Source organism: Phascolarctos cinereus, unplaced genomic scaffold (assembly GCF_003287225.1).
Source record: "Phascolarctos cinereus isolate Bilbo 61053 unplaced genomic scaffold, phaCin_HiC Scaffold_726;HRSCAF=1367, whole genome shotgun sequence".
In the NCBI taxonomy this organism is placed as follows: domain Eukaryota; kingdom Metazoa; phylum Chordata; class Mammalia; order Diprotodontia; family Phascolarctidae; genus Phascolarctos; species Phascolarctos cinereus.
Window position 1 is genome coordinate 307,710,851 of NW_027556098.1, and position 17,486 is coordinate 307,728,336.

At 40.3% G+C, this 17,486-nt stretch overlaps 1 long non-coding RNA gene and 1 pseudogene across 1 annotated transcript in view; one reads left to right on the plus strand and one right to left on the minus strand.

Annotated features, from left to right (window-relative positions):
• The first annotated feature begins 2,245 nt into the window (after positions 1-2,245).
• LOC110210654 (uncharacterized) overlaps positions 2,246-17,486 on the plus strand; it is a 39,261-nt gene continuing 24,020 nt past the window's right edge. Inside the window, exon 1 of the long non-coding RNA XR_013487771.1 lies at positions 2,246-2,346. This is a non-coding gene — a long non-coding RNA (uncharacterized LOC110210654). The remainder of the gene's footprint in view (positions 2,347-17,486) is intronic.
• On the minus strand, positions 13,878-14,239 carry LOC110210655 (small ribosomal subunit protein eS26 pseudogene; annotated as a pseudogene).

Genomic DNA, 17,486 nt, shown 5'->3' on the forward strand with positions numbered 1-17,486 from the left:
ATTCATATTTTTCTTGGAGGCTTTGGATATAGGAGCTTTGACTTTGTTGTCTTCTTCTGGTTGTATGCTTTGATCACCAAAGTAAGATAATATAGTCTGACTCTTTTTTCGAGGTTTGTTCATGATCCCAGCCAATTATTTGAGTTTTAAACTCTTTGTTAAGGTAAGCGTCTGCTTCCAATGTGGAGAATGTACTGTCCCAAGGTTTGGGGGTTTGTACAGCTGTTTTCAAAGATACTTCTAGGGACCTGTAAATTTTCAGTTCTTCCAAGGTGGTATGATAAGGGGTGAGGTGTTTACTCCTTTCCTGGTCTATGAGTGACTGCAAGCAGTCTTTTCTGTCTTGGAACTGTGAGGAAGGTTTCCTCTCCACAGCCACTACAAGCTCCACCACGCCAATGTTCCTCCTCGTCCCAGGACCACCACCCAGAACTGTGACCCAGATCCAAGCACGGGCAAAGCAAGAGATTCTTGCCTCAGCACTGGCAAAGAGATCCCTGCAATCCCCCTCTGATCAGCCACCAGATTCCCCCTCAATCTGTGGGCCAGAAGCTCAGGACACAGCCACTGCCCTGGGGCCACGCTGTGTGCTCTGTGCTTAGGAGCTGGGGGGTTGAAACCTAGCTCCTCTCTCAGCACAGCAGAAACAGACTTTCTCCACTGACCTTCTAAGTTGTCCTTGGCATTTGTGGATTGAGGAGTCTGGAATCTGCCACAGCTGCCTGTGATTCAGTCCTCTGAGGCCTGCTCCAGGTTTGCTGCAGCCTGTGCGCCCACACCGCACTGCGCTCTGCTCCCAGCCCAGGGTGATATACCTTTCTGATCAATCATCTGGGTTGTCTTGGGCTGGAAATTTGCTTCACTCTTTCTTTTTGTGGGTTCTGCTGCTTTAGAATTTGTTTAGAGCCATTTTTTTTACTGGTATTTGCATGGTTTGGGGGAGAGCTGAAGCAAGTCACTGCTTTCACTCTGCCATCTTGCCCGCCCCCTCCTGAGGCTGAATTTGAGCTCAGGTCTTCCTGTCTTCAGGCCCAGTGCTTTATCTACCGAGCCATCTAGCTGCTCCACAGCAGTTGTAGGCTTGATTTCTCATAACAAACTCTAGAGCAAACTTCTATCTTCCACCACCCCAGGAGAGTAAAGAGAAGGCTGGGGTGTCTGTCTTGAAGGACCCCTGCCAGAACCAGAATTTACTGACTTTGTGATCCAGACCCGAGGAAGGATCATCCATGTCTGAAACAAACACTCTGGTGGGGGGGGGGGTCTCAACCAGAAGTCATAGTCACCTGCAGTCATGAGTGGTGAGAAACCAAAGGAGCTGTGACCAAGAAATAGCAGGAAAAAATTGTCTCCCCAGGTGCTGTGGTTTTTCACATTTAACTTTGGGCTGGAGGGTGACCAGGCAGTTGGTGGCAAGAGATGAAGTCAGAGTTTGGGGTGGAAATGGAGGGGTGTAGAGGGTCTACCTCCTCAAGGTTGAACTTACAGCAGTTCCATGCCAGAGACAAAACAATCTGCCCTCCCCACCCAATAATCCTTGATCACAAGAAGCTCACAGTCTAATGAGGGAGACCATATGCAAATAACTAGGTACAAACAAGATATGAGAAGTTAACCAGCCCAGGGAAGATGTGAACATGAACTGGAATCGGGAAGGGTAGAAGATGGTATTTTAAGTGGGACTTGAAGGAAGCTGAGGAAGTCAGGAGAGAGAGATGAGGAGGAGAACATTCCAGGCATGAGGGACAGCCAGTTAAAATGTCCAGAGTTGGGAGGAAGAAGAAATAGTTTTATTCCACAAATATTTATTGAGCTCCTACTCTGGAAGGCATTGCATTAAATTCTGTGGTACCAGGCAGAGGAGAGAAAAGAAGGGGGTCCATTAGGATGTTGGCAGAGTGGGATTCCTCACAGGGTACCAACAATGACAATCTTGTTGTGAGTTTTGTCTGGACTCCTCTCTTCGATTCTTTGGTGGAAAAGGAAGGAAATGGACTAGTCACTTAACTCGTGACTGACGGATTCAACCAAAAGCCCAGAAATCTGGGCTCTCCAAATAGTTCAGCCACAGTGGTTGCCAGTGGCTTCCTTGAGACTCATTTCCCTCTTCTGTAGAATGTGCTCATGATCTGTTCCAAATATCACCGTAATAGCATGTAGGAAAAATGCTATCAGTGGGTGTTAGGGGCTTTTCCCCATTGTGCTGTTTGTTCTGTCTTCTTTCATGTTTATCTTTTGCAGGGCTCTTTCTCGTCTTCTGTTGTGACAGCTCGTGACATACTGCTTGGGCTGATGTTTCTGGTAATTTTCTGGACCACATTTTTGGCTTCCAAAGACTTCATAAAGGTAGGAATTATTTTTACTTTCAGTATTTTAAAAGTCTTATTGATAGCATTTTAATTCTTTGAAGGGCAAGGAATGTTTCATTTTTGTCAATATCCTCTGGGCTGAACACAATGCCTGGCACATAGTTGGTACTTAATATGTTTTAAATTGAATTGATCTTTACCTATTTATTGCAAGACAGGCCAAAGTAAGTGACATAAATTTCAGCAGGTGAGTTCCAATAGCGTAGTCACCTTTCGGGAAACAACAAATTGGGATGAATATTGAGATGTTTTTGCTTTGGGGAGTGTTGCTGTCTTTTCTGTTCATCTCTGGGCCCTGATATACCACACTACCTTTGTGCTGGAGTTAACACTATACTTCCTCTTCTTGTCTCTCCAGCTAGATTGTAGGCTTTTTGAGGGTATGGGCCATATATTTTGCACATTGTTGTGTATTGTAGAGCTTTTCAAAAGGTAGGAGTTGCATATTTGTTGAATAATGAATTCTCCCTGTATCTTGGAACTCAGGGGCAGCTAGGTGGCACAGTGGATAGAATGCTGGGCCTGGAGTCAGAAAGACTCATCTTCTGAGTTCAAATCCAGCCTCAGATACTTACTAGCTGTGTGACCCTGAACTTAACCTTGTTTGCCTTAGTTTCCTCATTTGTAAAATGAGCTGGAGAATTAAATGGCAAACCACTCCTGTATCTTTGCCAAGAAAACCCCAAACAGGTTCTGGAAGAGTCAAACAGGGCAGAAAATGAACAATAACAACAACAACAACAACTTGGAACTCAGATGGGACTTTAGGAACCCAAGTGACTGTGGAAAGATACTTATGAAGAATATACTCAGGGAATTATAGGAGAACCCAAAATAGCCCCAAAGATTCTTTACATCCTAAACTGGTTTCTAAGAAGTGAAGAAGGGGAATAAATAAATCATATTTCCAGACATGTAAAATCCTTGTACCTTTCATGTGGGAAATAAGTAATTTAGTTAGTCAATGCTAATTGCAACATCATATATAGTTCAGAGGATGGAGGGAGACTTGGGTAAGAATAATAAATACTTATTATGACAGTTTACCTAGTTGGCTGGGGCAAAAGCTAAGGATCATAAAAGGGCTATTGATAAAAGAGATCAGTTTGCACAAATAATTGATAGAACATGATGTGCATAATGGCATGACAAGATAGTGTGTCTTAGGAAGGTTGTGACTAACTGAGCATACGTGCAAGCTGCTATTGTTTGCAGCTTTATGTCCAGAGAATTGACTTTGCAAGATAAGAGAGGATGTAGGAATAGAATAGATGCCTTTGTAGAAGATATTGAAAAAATGATTTAGTATTCTGAACTATATTACTTTAGAAAGAAGAATGGGGATTTTCTTTTTTTTCTTTTTTTATTAATTAAAAAAAAATTTTAACATGTATTTTTAAAACTTTGGGTTCCAAATTTTCTCCCTTCCTCCCTCCCCCCACCCTCATTGAGAAGGTGAGCATCTCGATACAGGTTATAGATGTGTAGTCATGCAAAACACTTCCACAGTAGTCGTGAAATACTAAGTATATTTCTCTTCATCCTATCCTACCCCCCATTTATTCTGTTCTCTCTTTTGACCCTGTCCCTCCTCAGATGTGTTTGCTTCTGATTATCCCCTCCCCCAATCTGCCCTCCCCTCTATCAACCCACTGCTGTCTTGTCACCTTCCCCCTTTATTTTCCTGTAGGGTAAGATAGATTTCGATACCCCATTGTGTATGTTATTCCCTCCTTAAGCCAAATGCTATGAGAATAAGATTCACTCATTCCCTCTCACCTTCCCCATTTCCCCTCCACTGTAAAAGCCTTTTCTTGTCTGTTTTATGTGAGATAATTTACCCCATTCTACTTCTCCCTTTCTCCTTCTCCCAGTATAATCTTCTTACTCGTTAATTTTATATTCCAGATATCACCTCTTCATCTTCAACTCACCCTGTGCCATCTATCTATCTATCTATCTATCTATCTATCTATCTATCTATCTATCTATCTATCTATCTATACATACATATATTTTTTTCCCCTCCCACTACCCTAATACTGACAAAGTTCTCATGAGTTACAAATATCATCTTTCCATGCAGGAATGTAAACAGTTCAACCTTAATAAGTCTCTTATGATTTCTCTTTCCTGTTTACCTCTTCATGTTCCACTTGAGTCTTGTATTTGAAAGTCAAATTTTCTATTCAGCTCTGGTCTTTTCCTCAGGAATACTTGAAAGTCCCCTATTTCATTGAATGACCATTTTTTACCCTGAAGGATTATACTCAGTTGTGCTGGGTAGGTGATTCTTGGTTGTGATCCTATCTCTTTTGCCCTCTGGAATATCATACTGCATGCCCTCCTGTCCCTTAATGTAGAAGCTGCTAAATCTTGTGTTATCCTGATTATGTTTCCACAATATTTGAATTATTTCTTTCTGGCTGCCTGCAATATTTTCTCCTTTACCTGGGAATTCTGGAATTTGGCTACAATATTCCTAGGAGTTTTCCTTTGGGGATCTCTTTTATGAGGTGATTGGTGTATTCTTTCAATTTCTATTTTGCCCTCTGGTTCTAAAATATCAGGGCAGTTTTCCTTGATAATTTCTTGAAAGATGATGTCTAGGTTCTTTTTTTGATCATGGCTTTCAGATAGTCCAATAATTTTTAAATTCTCTCTCCTGGATCTGTTTTCCAGGTCAGTTGTTTTTCCAATGAGATATTTCACATACTCTTCTATTTTTCCATCCTTTTGGATTAGTTTTACAGTGCCTTGATTTCTCAAATAGTCACTAGCTTCCAATTGCTCTATCCTAATTTTTTTTCTTTCTTAAAAATTTATATTATATTGTATTTTTTAAAACTTTATTTATTTATAATCTTCAACATTTACTTCTACAAGATTTTGAGTTCCAAATTTTCACCCCATTTAGCCCCTGCCCCCACCCCAAGATGGCATGCATTCTGAATATCCCTTCCCCTAGTCTGCCCTCCCTTCTATCTCTCCTCCCCCTTTTCTTATCCCCTTCCCTTTCTACTTACTTTCCTGTAGAGCAGGATAGATTTCTGTAACCTATTTCCTGTATTTCTTATTTCCCAGTTGCATGTGAAAACTTTTTTTTAAACATGTGTTTTTAAAACTTTGGGTTCCAAATTTTCTCCCTTCCTCCCTCCCCACCCACACTCATTGAAAAGGCAAGCAACTCAGTATAGGTTGTACATGTGCAGTTATGCAAAACGCTTCCATAGTAGACATGTTGTAAAAAACTAACTCTATTTCACTTAATCCTGGCCCCCCCCATTTATTCTGTTCTTTCTTTTGACCCTGTCCCTTCTCAGAAGTGTTTGCTTCTGATTACCCCCTTTCCCAATCTTCCCTCCTCTCTATCATTCCCCTGCTCTCTTCTCCCCTTATATTCATGTAGGGTAAGACAGATTTCCATACCCAACTGAGTGTGTATGTTATTCCTTCCTTAAGCCAAATCCTATGAGAATAAGATTCACTTATTCCCTCTCACCTTCCCCTGTTTCCCCTCCACTTTAAGAGCCTTTTCTTTTCTGTTTTTTTTTTTTGTGAGATAATTTGCCCAGTTTTATCTCTCCCTTTTCTCCTTCTTCCAGTATAATCCTCTCCCACCCCTTAATTTTATTTTAAGGAAGTATTTTCTTCAGTAAGCTTTTGGACTTCCTTTTCCATTTAGCCAGTTTTGCTTTTTAGGGCATTCTTCTCCTCATTGGCTTTTTGGACCTCTTTTGCCATCTGGGTTAGGCTATTTTTTAAGGTGTTATTTTCTTCAGTATTTTTTAAGGTCTCCTTTAGCATCACTCTCAGTTTTTCCTCTACTTCTCTTACTTGATTCTCAAAATCCTTTTTGAGCTCTTCCATGACCTGGGGCCAATTCATATTTTTCTTGGAGGCTTTGGATGTAGGGGCTTTGGCTTTGTTGTCTTCTTCTAGTTGTTTGTTTTGATCTTCTTTGTCACCAAAGTGAGATAATATAGTCTGACTCTTTTTGTGCTGCTTGCTCATGATCCCGGCCAATTAATTGAGTTATAAACTCTGTGTTAAGGTAGGCATCTGTTTCCAGTGTGGAGAATGTACTGTCCCAAGCTTCAGGGGTTTTGTGTACCTGTTTTCAGAGATACTTCTAGGGACCTGTAAATTTTCAGTTCTTCCAAGGTGCAGTGATCAAGGGTGAGGTGTTTACTCCTTTCCTGTCCTGTGCTCTGCTGTATGAGTGACCACAAGCACTTTTTTCTGTCTTGAAACTGTGAGGAGGATTTTCTGTCCACAGCCTCTACAAGCTCCACCACACCAGGACCACCATCCACAACTGTGACCCAGATCCAAGCAGGGGCAAAACAAGAGAATCCTACACCAGCAGAGAGATCCCTGCAATCCTTCTCTGATCAGCCACTTGATTTCCCCTCAGTCTGTGGGCTGGAAGCTCAGCAGGCAGCCCCCCACCCGGGCCAAGCACGGGGAATGGGGCTGGGACCCTGCGCTTCTCTCTTACTGCAGAAACAGACTTTTCTCATTGTCCTTCTAAGTTGTCTTTGGCGTTCGTGGGTTGAGAAGTCTGGAAACTGCCACAGCTGTCCGCGATTCAGTCCTCTGAGGCCTGCTCCAGGTTCACTGAGGCCTGTTTGTTTTGCCTATGCACCCACACCCAACTGCACTCCTCTCCCCACCTGGTGAGATACGCCTTTCTGATCAACCATCCAGGTTGTCTTGGGCTGGAAATTTGTTTCACTTTGTGTTTTTGTGGATTCTGCTGCTTTAAAATTTGTTTAGAGTCATTTTTTATAGGTATTTGGAGGGGTTTGGGGGAGAGCTCAAGCAAGTCACTGCTTTTACTCTGCCATCTTTGGAATTTTCTGACAAGGGGCATAGTTAATCTCATGAGAATAGGGGCAAAGGGTTTGGTAGAAGAGTTACTGATGGGAAGAAGAGGACTTTTAACTGAAATTTATGGGAGGAGAGACTTGTCCAAGGAAAACTGTATCCTATGGAGGAAGGCAACAGGTATGACACAGAAAAATGGAAATGATAGTTGAACTCCATGGATGCTGATAAAATCACTAAGGGAGACAGTGTAGCGAAAAGGGTCTAGGATGGAGTCTTGAGATCAATGGGTGGAAAGATGATGGACGATGATGAGGAATGGCTACACTGGTGAGAAATAAGAGAGAGATGCCCCTGAAGCTGAGGGAGGGTAGAAGGGAAATAGGGAAGGGGAGGGCAGGGTCAACTGTGTCACAAGTTGCAGAGAGGTCAAGTAGAATGAGGATTGATTGCATACTTATTGGATTTAATAATTAAGAGATTGTTGGCACCTTTGAAAAGAGCAGATTTGATCAAATACAGTAGTTGAAAACCAGATTGTAAGACTGAGAAGTGAAGAAATGAAGGCAATAATTGTAGAGCATCCTTTCTAGGCGTTTAGCTGTGAAAGGGAAAAGATAATAACAACAAAAACAACAGCAGCAGCAACTAGCATTTATGTAAATTTTTAAGGTTTGCAAAGTGTTTTATAAATCTCATTTTATCCTCATGACAACACTGAAAGGTAGGTACTGTTGTTATCTCCATTTTATAAATGAGGAAACTGAGGCCTACCTAAGTTAAGTGACTTGCCCAAGGTCACACAGCTAAGTGGTATCAGGCTACATTTGAACTCAGGTCTTCCTGACTCCGTGTCCAGTGCTCTAACGACTGTGACATTTGGCTGCCATAAGATGATAGCTGGAGGGAATAACAAGAATAAGTAAAGCTTTTTATTTATTTGTTTGTGTATTTATTTATTTGTTGTATTATTTGTATTTATTTGTGTATTATTTGTTTGTTGTGGGAGAGGCTTGGGAAACACTTGTCATTGGGGAAGAGGAGAGTGAACAAAGAGAAGCTTAAGATAACTTGAAGTGAGGGAATGGTCAAGGGGGCAAGCTCCCACGGGAGACAGGTTTAAAAGCATAGGTCATAGGGAATTAGCCTTGGCAGGGGAAGGGCTGTCTCTTTACCAGAACTTGGAGCAAAGAAGGAAAGAAAGGGTGAATAATGAAGAGAGTTAAGGGGACTGGGTGAAGAGGGAGCTGCTGATAAATTTTTAGCCTCTAATAAGGAGGCTAAGAGGAAAGAGATACACTGTCACATTGCTAATGCAATTATAAATTTTGCAATCCCTTTGGAGAGTAAATTGGCAATTCATGGTGAGAGTTGTGAAACTGTTCATGTTGTCTAATCTCAGTGAAGCTATTATAAGTTTAGTAATATACACCAATGATATATGTTAAAAAGATAAAAAAGACTTATAAGTACACAAATTTTCATAGCTGTTGCATTTGTCATAGTGAAACATTGGCAAAAAACTATATTTCTCATCATCGGGTGATGGCGAGCAAATTATGGCATCTCAATCCATCAGTCAATGAACAAGAAGCTAGTATGCATTTACTATGGGCCAGCATTGAGCTAAGGGCTTGGGACGTGAAGAAAAAGCAAAGATTGTCCCTGCTCTCAAAGGGCTTATGTTCCAACAAGGAAGACAATAATTGTATAATTATATACATTTAGCACACACGCTAAATGTAGAGTAATAACAGAATACTTTTGAACTATTAAAAATGTCAAATGTGAGGAATATGTGTTGAGAAATGGGTTGAGTTCCAAGGAATTATGCAAACAAAGAAAAACCAGAACAACGTGCACTAGGAATACACAAAGGGGAAACCACCATTTTGTGTGTGTGTGTGTATGTGTGTATATACATATATGCACATATGTAAATGTGCACATATATGTATGTATATTATATATGTTATAAAGATATGAAAGGACAGACACAGAAATGAGAAGGGAATAGAAAGAGGATAAATTGGTGTTATTAATTTTAAAAGAATTTAAGTTCTTTTAGGGAAGGATTTGTTTCCTTTATATTCCCAAAGCTTAGTGCATTGCTTGGCACATGTTTGGTGCTTAATAAATGCTTTTTGAAGGTAAATAGCTTTGATTATATTGGTATAGCAAGTTATTTTGTTTTAATTTTTTGTTTTGTTAAGATTTGGTTCATAATAAAAATAGATGAAGAAAGAAAATAATCCCAGTGGAGAAAGAAAGAGGTGGCAATATAAAAAAACAATGTGGCTCTTTGTGATCTCAGATTTAAAAATTCTTTGCAACAATCTGAAATTCAGTGCATGTTAACAAAGTCAAACACAAAAGAATGACGTGAACTTAGAACAATAATATTAATGCCAGAGAGGCTGAAGTCCACAGTGATCTGAGCCTTGACTAAAAGGTTAAGGATGATAAAAAAACTTTAAAATTAATGTTTGGAGCTGAAAGAGTAAGAAAGGAATAGGCCCATGGCTTGGGGGGAAGGAAGTCGGCACAATCTTAACTAATGGCAGAGACGGCAGCACTACTTAACTCCTTTTGGACCCACGTCTGTATTAGTCAAAATTTTCTTCTGCTTGGAAAAGATGTAGCAAATAGGAATAAAATGGAATTGAAACTCTAGATGAGGTAAGACTGCACCTAGCTGCTTGAATTGAGTTCAGTCTTTAGCTTAAACAAATTATATTCCAAGATCCAGAGGGGGAAAAAAAGCAGATAATTATCATGGAATCACTGCTGATTATCTCTGAGGAATAATTAAGAATGGAGAAGGAGTCAGAAGCTTAGAGGCAGTTAATTTTTTTTTAAATGGGATTTCCAGAATCTATGCAGATTCTGGAAAAGTGAAGATGGGTGAAATTGTCATTGATCTCTGCAAAATTCTAGAACAGGTTATGATTATTATTTTAAAATAAAAATTTTATCAGTGCTTTTGGAAAATGTTAGCCTTAGGGGCAGCTAGGTGGCAATGGATAGAGCACTGGCCCTGGAGTCAGGAGGACCTGAGTTCAAATCTGGCCTCAGACACTTGATATTTACTAGCTGTGTGACCCTGGGCAAGTCACTTAACCCCATTGCCTAGGCCCCCCGCCAACAAAAGGAAAATGTTAGTCTCACTTACCAGTGATCTTCCCACCCTCGTGGAACTCTTCCTTGTAACAAAGAAGTATAGTTAAGCAAAACAAGCCAAAATATTGGCTAAGTCTGACAAAATATCACTTATTTTGCCCCTACAAGCTTCTCTGCCAAGAGAAGAGAGTCATGCTTCAAAGGCTGTCCTCTGAAGTCAAGATTGGTGCCTGCATTGACCAAAATTCTTATGTCTTTCAATGTTTTTCTTTCATGTTATTTCAGTCACTGTATCTCTGGTTCTGCTTGCGTCACTGTGCAATAATTCATTACAATCTTCTTCAGTGTCTCTGAATTCTTCACAGTTATCATTTCCTACAGAGCAATAATATTCCATTACATTTACATACTATGATTTCTTTCACATCAGTTGATGAAACACTTTCTTTTCAGTTATTTGTTGCCACAGAAATTGCTGTATAGGGAGATAGGGAGGGTTTGTGTGTGTGTGTGTGTGTGTGTGTGTGTGTGTGTGTGTGTGGCCAAAATAGAAGATCAAGTCAATCTATAAACCTTTTTTAAGCACCTATTATGTTCCAGGCACTGTGCTAACATCTGGGGATACAAGTACAGAGAATGAGACAACCCATGCCCACAAGGAGCCTGCATTCTAATGGGGGAGACCACAAGTATATGTACAAGTATGTCTAGAATGGGGTGGGGAACCAGTGGCCTTGAGGCCACATGTGGCCTTCTAGGTCCTCAAATGCCTGAGTCCAAGGGTTACAGAATAAATCCTTTTATTAAGAGGATTTGTTCTGTGGAGTTTGGATTTAGTCAAAGGGTCGCACTTGAGGACGTAGAGGGCCACAGGTTCCCAACCCCTGCTCTAGAATAAATATAAAGAAAACAAATACAAATATATACAAAGTAATTAAGTACTAGGTAGTTTGGGAAGGAAGGCACTAATCAATTAAGTAAAGTCAACAAATATTTATTAAGCACCTGCTTACATGCCAAGGACTATTATAGGCATGAGGGATATCAGAGATTTTATTGGGGGGCAGTATATCAGGAAAAAATTCATGCCAAAACAATACCTGAATTGCATCTTAAAGGAATAGATGGATTCTCTTACGGAATCCAGAAGCCAAAAGTGAAGAAGGAACATTCCAGATATGAGGAACAGATTGAAGGTTAGTTTTGCTGGGCTGCAGAGTACAGGAGGGAGAGAAATGTGCAATCAAGTTGGAAAGATAGGATGGAGCCAGGTTGTAAAAGGATTTAGTGGCTAAACAGAAGCATTTGTATTTTATCCTAGATGCAATGGGGAGCCGCTAGAATTATTTGAGTAGGGGAACTACATGGTCACATCTGCGCTGAAGGGAAATTACTTTGGAAACAAAGTGTAGGATGGACTGGAGCAGGGAAAGACTTGAGACAAGGAGACTGACTAGGAGGCTGTCGTGGCAGTCTAGGTGAAGGATGATGAGAGCCTTAACTAAGGTGGTAGCTGTGTGAGTAGAGAGATGCTTTGTTGGTAAGAACCACAAGGTTTGACAGCTGACTGGATATGTGAGTTTAGAGAGAGTGAAGAGTCCAGCATGATGCCAATGCTATGAGTCTAAGAAAAGGGAAGGACAGTGATGCCTTCGGAAGAAATGCGGAAGTTTGGAAGAGAAGAGGGTATGGGTCGGGGGGAGATAATTATCTCAGTTTGGGTATGTTGAGTTTGAGATTCTCCCAGTTTTTTAAAATGTAATTTTACGGGAGAGGATTCTGGGGAGATGGTAGAAAAGATCATTCCAAAATTCCAAGCTCTCAAGATTTCCTCCACATACAAGACAAAATAGTGCCTCAAGGTCCACATAGAGGAGCAAAAATAAACAAGAGTTGGGGCAGAACGGTGAAACCTTAAACACATGAATTTTCAGCTCCCAGACAGTATGGGGAATTGGGCATTTGAGGGGGGAAGATTGAAGGAAACTCTGCTGACAAGGGACACCAGAGGTAAGAAGATAGGGTGGAAGGAGAGGAGAGGTAGGTTAAGGAATAGGAGGAGAAGATAGCAGGTAGAAGTAAAGTAGATGAATGAGGCGGGATAGGAATAAGGTGAGAAGGAGAGTGAGGAAAATAAGAAGGAGGAAAATATGCAACAAGCAATTATTGTTTAGAATGTGAATGGCATGAATTTACCCATAAAATGGAAACTAATAGCAGATTAAAAATATGAATTCAACAGTATGTTGCTTTTAGGAAATACTATACAACATGAAATGCTAAAAAACGAGAAATACACATGAACATAAAGTAAAGGTCAGGAGTAGAATTTATTATGTAAACATGGAGGGATAATAATCATGATCTTAGACAAATTTAAAGCTAAAATCATATTTTATCAAAAGAGAAAAATAGGGAAACTACACTATGGGTCAGTCACATTAGTCAATGGTTTTAGACCATACAAAATAACTAGACACTATAAAAGAAAAGAATGCTCTGTTAGTTGCAATGTTTGTAGACCTCTCAGTTCGTCTCCCTATGCTGATGTTTTCTTGGATTTCTCAGCCAGGTCTTGGTCTGAGATGTTTTCTAGATCTTCATGGAAGAGTTCTGGGAGAGGGCTCAGCTGTATTTCTCACTACCCAGTCATCTTGACTCCTCTTACATTTCCTGGATGCTTCTAGTTTATAATATCAAATAAATAATTTGTGATGTAGGACTAAAATTCAAGTCAGAGACACATATGTGTATATACACATGCATATACACATATGTGTTACATATGTGTATATTATAAATGTAGCAATAGAAATAGAGACAGATATTACATGGGTTGAACTATCATGTCTAGCTAGATGAGTCACAGATCTATCTGTCTATCTATCTATCTATCTATCTATCTATCTATCTATCTATCTATCTAATCTAATCTACTTTATCTACCTACCTAAACTACCTCTCTCTCTGTCTCTCCATGTCTGTCTCTCTTCTGTCTATATCTGTGATTCATCTGCATAGCTGTAATAGTTCTGCACATATGAGCTGATGATGTTACTGAGAAAGAATGTAGAGAGGGGGTTTTTAATGTAGGTTCTGTGAATTTGTTCTTAAAAATATTTTGATAACTGCGTTTCAGTGTAATTGGCTTCCTTTGTAATCCTATGCATTACATTTTGTGCATTAAGAAAAAAGAAACATCCTGGGAAGAGATTCATAGGCTTCACTAGACTGGCAAAGGGTTTGAGGACACAAAAAAGCTTAAGAACTTAGGATACAGAAAAAGAGGAGAAGAGGGTCTGGGGCAGAAACTTGGGACTTTGATGCTGACAGACATCCACAATAGAAGCTTGAATGGGGACTTGTGGTTAAAAAATATTGACCTTGCCTTCTTTGCTTCCCAGCTCAAATTCACTTTGTGCTAAGCCAAAGAGGATCTTAAAAATGTCCAGTCCTAAATTAGATCACTATTTGTAGGTGAAGGTGTTTTTTTTCTTTTCTTTTTTTTTTTAAGGTAGACCAACCATTCTGTTTTCATCTAATCGGCTCAGAAATGTTGATGGGCAGTTTGCTCTTTACGTGGGTTTTGGAGGGGGTCTGGGGGCAGCACCAGCACGTCTGAAGCGGGATGGGGGTGCAGGATCCTTTTGTGGCTCCCCGACGGATTCTTCACTACCTTGCTTGGGGATCGCGCAGCTCACACAGCATTGTAATTTCACATAGTTTGGGCAGCACATGGAGTCGAAGACGCTGGCCTCGGAGATGTCCTTGACGGCCGCGGCTTCCACGATGTTGCAGATGACGAACTTCTCGACGGCCTTGTCCTTGGTCACGCAGCGGGCGAAGTTGGTGCAGCGGCCGGGCTGCACGTGGCCGCGGCCCTTCTTGGCACGCCTGTTGTTCCGCCTCTTCTTGGTCATCTCGGAAGCCAGGAACCCAAAAAGGCAGCTGTGGGTTTTTAATCTCCTTCTAGACACTGGAGTAAAACAAAACAAAACAACCATCAAGACAATTTTAGCCCAGGGGCAGCTATGTTTTGTTAGCTGATTGTGGTGGCTACGCGTGTCTACTCTCCTCATCAGGACAGATCTTTGAACTTGGCCAGCTAATTGCTTCTGCTTCTTGACATCAGTGCTTACGCCCTATTGAGTAACCCATCTATGACCCACACACTTAATTGAAGTTCTGAAATACTAGCCCCTAGAAAATGACAGTTTCAGAATTGTTCTTCGGGTTAGCTGATTTAATATTTTTTATTAGTCTTTCCTCATGTTCTTCTAAAAGGTTATCTAGATAGACTAACACTTCTAGATAATTCAGATCTCCCCATCATTCTCTATGAGCCCTTGAAATGTGCTCAGGAAGCTGTTATATCTAAGATTTTTTGGCGCATACACTCAAATGGGTGGGATTCTGCAGTGGAGATGAAGACAGTCTTCTCTTTTGCTTTTGTTCACCAGTGGGGACCCAAGAGCACCCACTGCATTACTCCAGTATTGAAAATTATTGGCTACTCAACCAACGGTACAGGGCATCTTGAACTCATGAAGTGGCATACTGCAGTGCTGTCAAACACATTGCAAGTGGCCACAAGCTATCCACCAAACTCCTTGTCAGAACCAGATTAAAATGAAATTGGGAAACAAAATAAACAAAAATGCAGTATGACATAGATGATGTTAATTTGTGGCGTTCTAAGTCAATGCAGGGATCTGTTTGTATTGGTGTTTGACATGCCTGGTGTACTTGTCCAGTTTCTAGTCGGTAGGGAATAGGAGGAAGGCTGCTAGCCAGAGCTGCAGCACATAGGATACTTGTGGGGTGGAAGACACGTAAAATTCTCCCATCAAGTAGAATCTAAGAGCGTATCTTCACTGCACAGCTGCTTCCTTAACTAGACCCTCAAAGGCTTTCAGTTCTTTCCAAAGACAACAAGATTGTGGATGGCCTTATAACTATCAACAATAAGAATCTTCCTTCTCTTTAAAAGCTCTTGCTAAATAAATGCTGCCAATGGAATTTCAATGCAATTGCTTATGGCTCCATTCACTTGCTCCCTGTTCCTTTGCTGGGAGTTCGTGGTCAAAAAGCTAACAGTTTCTTAATCTTCTAATTTGCCTTTCTTCCTATGATTTCTCCTGGAAGGGGGATATGTCATCTGGTGAACTTTCAGGTACCTTGGGGGAACTTGTTAGTGATGCAATTTACCTATCTTTAACATTGCCATGAGGTTTCTAGAATATTTAGGATCTAATAGAGTCTATTAAGATATATAAGTAGCTATGATAGAAAGTAGAGTGTGACAATTAATAATAATAATAGCGAACATTTGTGTAACATTTCAAGGTTTGCAAAGTACTTTATGAAAGAGAAATCTAGATGAAGTGTTTTAGGATGATTTGGGGAAGGATACATCACTTTCAGCTGGGATATCAGGGAAGACTCCATGAAGGAGGCAATACTTGAGTTGGGACTTGAATGATGAGAAAGATTTCAACAAGTGAGATACTCAGGGAATGCATTCCAGGTTGGAAGATGGCATGTGTAAATGGATGGAGGTGAGAAAGTTGATGACGAGATCAGTTGACAATTAATAGTTCAATATGTACTGGACTATAAAGTTTATGAAGAAGGTTAGTATAAAATAAGGGTGGAAAATGTGGTTGGAGCCACATTGTGAAGAACCTTATATAAGAGAGGAGTTTGCATTTTATTTTATAGACAATAGGGAAATACTGAATATTTCTTGAGCAGGGGAGTGACATGATATGATCCTACCAGTGCTTGAAAAACATGATTGTGGCAGCTGTGTGAAGGGTAAGTTGGAAAGGGAAGAAAATGGAAGCAAAGAGAGTAATGAGGAGCTTCTTACAACAATGTAGGTGAGCAGAGATAAAAGCTTGAAGTAAGATGATGGCAATGTGAAAGAAAAGGAGAGGTCTCACATTCCAGAGGTAGGCTCGACAGGACTGCTTATGGTGAGAGATGAAGGAGATAAAACAATCAAAGACAACTCAGTAATTGTTAAGCCTGGGTGACAGAGAAGATGGTGATGTCGGTGACAGAAATAGGAAAATTTGGAGGAAGGGGAGGTTTTGTGGAGAAGATGAGGACCAATTTTAGACGCACTGATTTTGAAGTGTCAGAAGGATCTCAAAGTAGGGAAGCTGGACTGGAGGTTAGAAGAGATGTGAGAATAGATGGACAGGTTTAGGGGTCATCTGCATAGAGGAAATTGTGGAATCACTGATTTAGAATCTGTTTGCAAGAGAGAAAAACTACAGAGAAAGAAGAGGAAAAGGTATGGGGTCAGTTCTTGAGGTATAGTGGAAAGGAGATGGTGGACTGTTTTCAGGAAAATCAAAGATGAAGGCATCTGCTGAGAGAATTGTAGGATTATTGGACTTAGAACTAGAAGGGACCTTAATGGTTACTTTTAATCTTTTCCCCCATTTCTAGCTTTTTCCTTCTTTGCCTACCAATATATGTAGGTCTCCCCATCAAGTGAGAGAACTAAGAGGTGATGAAAAGATGGGGTAGAATTTGAGGTTTGAGAATAGAAAAGCATATTTGGAATAGCCACTATGGGAAATGTGATGGGAAGTCAATCTGGGATCAATCAAAGGAACATGTGTTAGGTGTTTTGTGGAGGAGATTCTTGGTCATGTACAAGCTTGACTAATCAGCGTCTGAGGTCTCTTCCAGCTCTTAGAGCTCAGAAGTATTTTGTCATCTGCTGAAAACGAAAACTCCTGGAGGACTGTTTCATTTTTGTTTTGAAATCCTCAGCACCAAGTACTGCGTAGTGCCTGGCACATAGTAGGTGCTTAACTAGTGTTTTTTGATTGGTTGATTGATTGGCACATACTATAAACTTAAAATGCTTATTGAATGAAGGCATGAATAGTTCTGTGATTTAAGGAATTGAAAAATTATACTTACTTGGAAAGAAATATCAGGTTTCCTGAATCACAAGACCATCATTAAAGTCAGTAAGTTTTATTCCTAGGTCCAGCAGAAAGACTGTGATTCATTTCCTCTCCAAGTAAATATACAAAAAATTTTAAACCACTCCTTTGTCCAGAAATAGGATGGTTATTAAATAGCTAAAACAAAATAACCTTCAGTTAAACACCATACTTATTGCTGATACTGTGGAGGATCTTT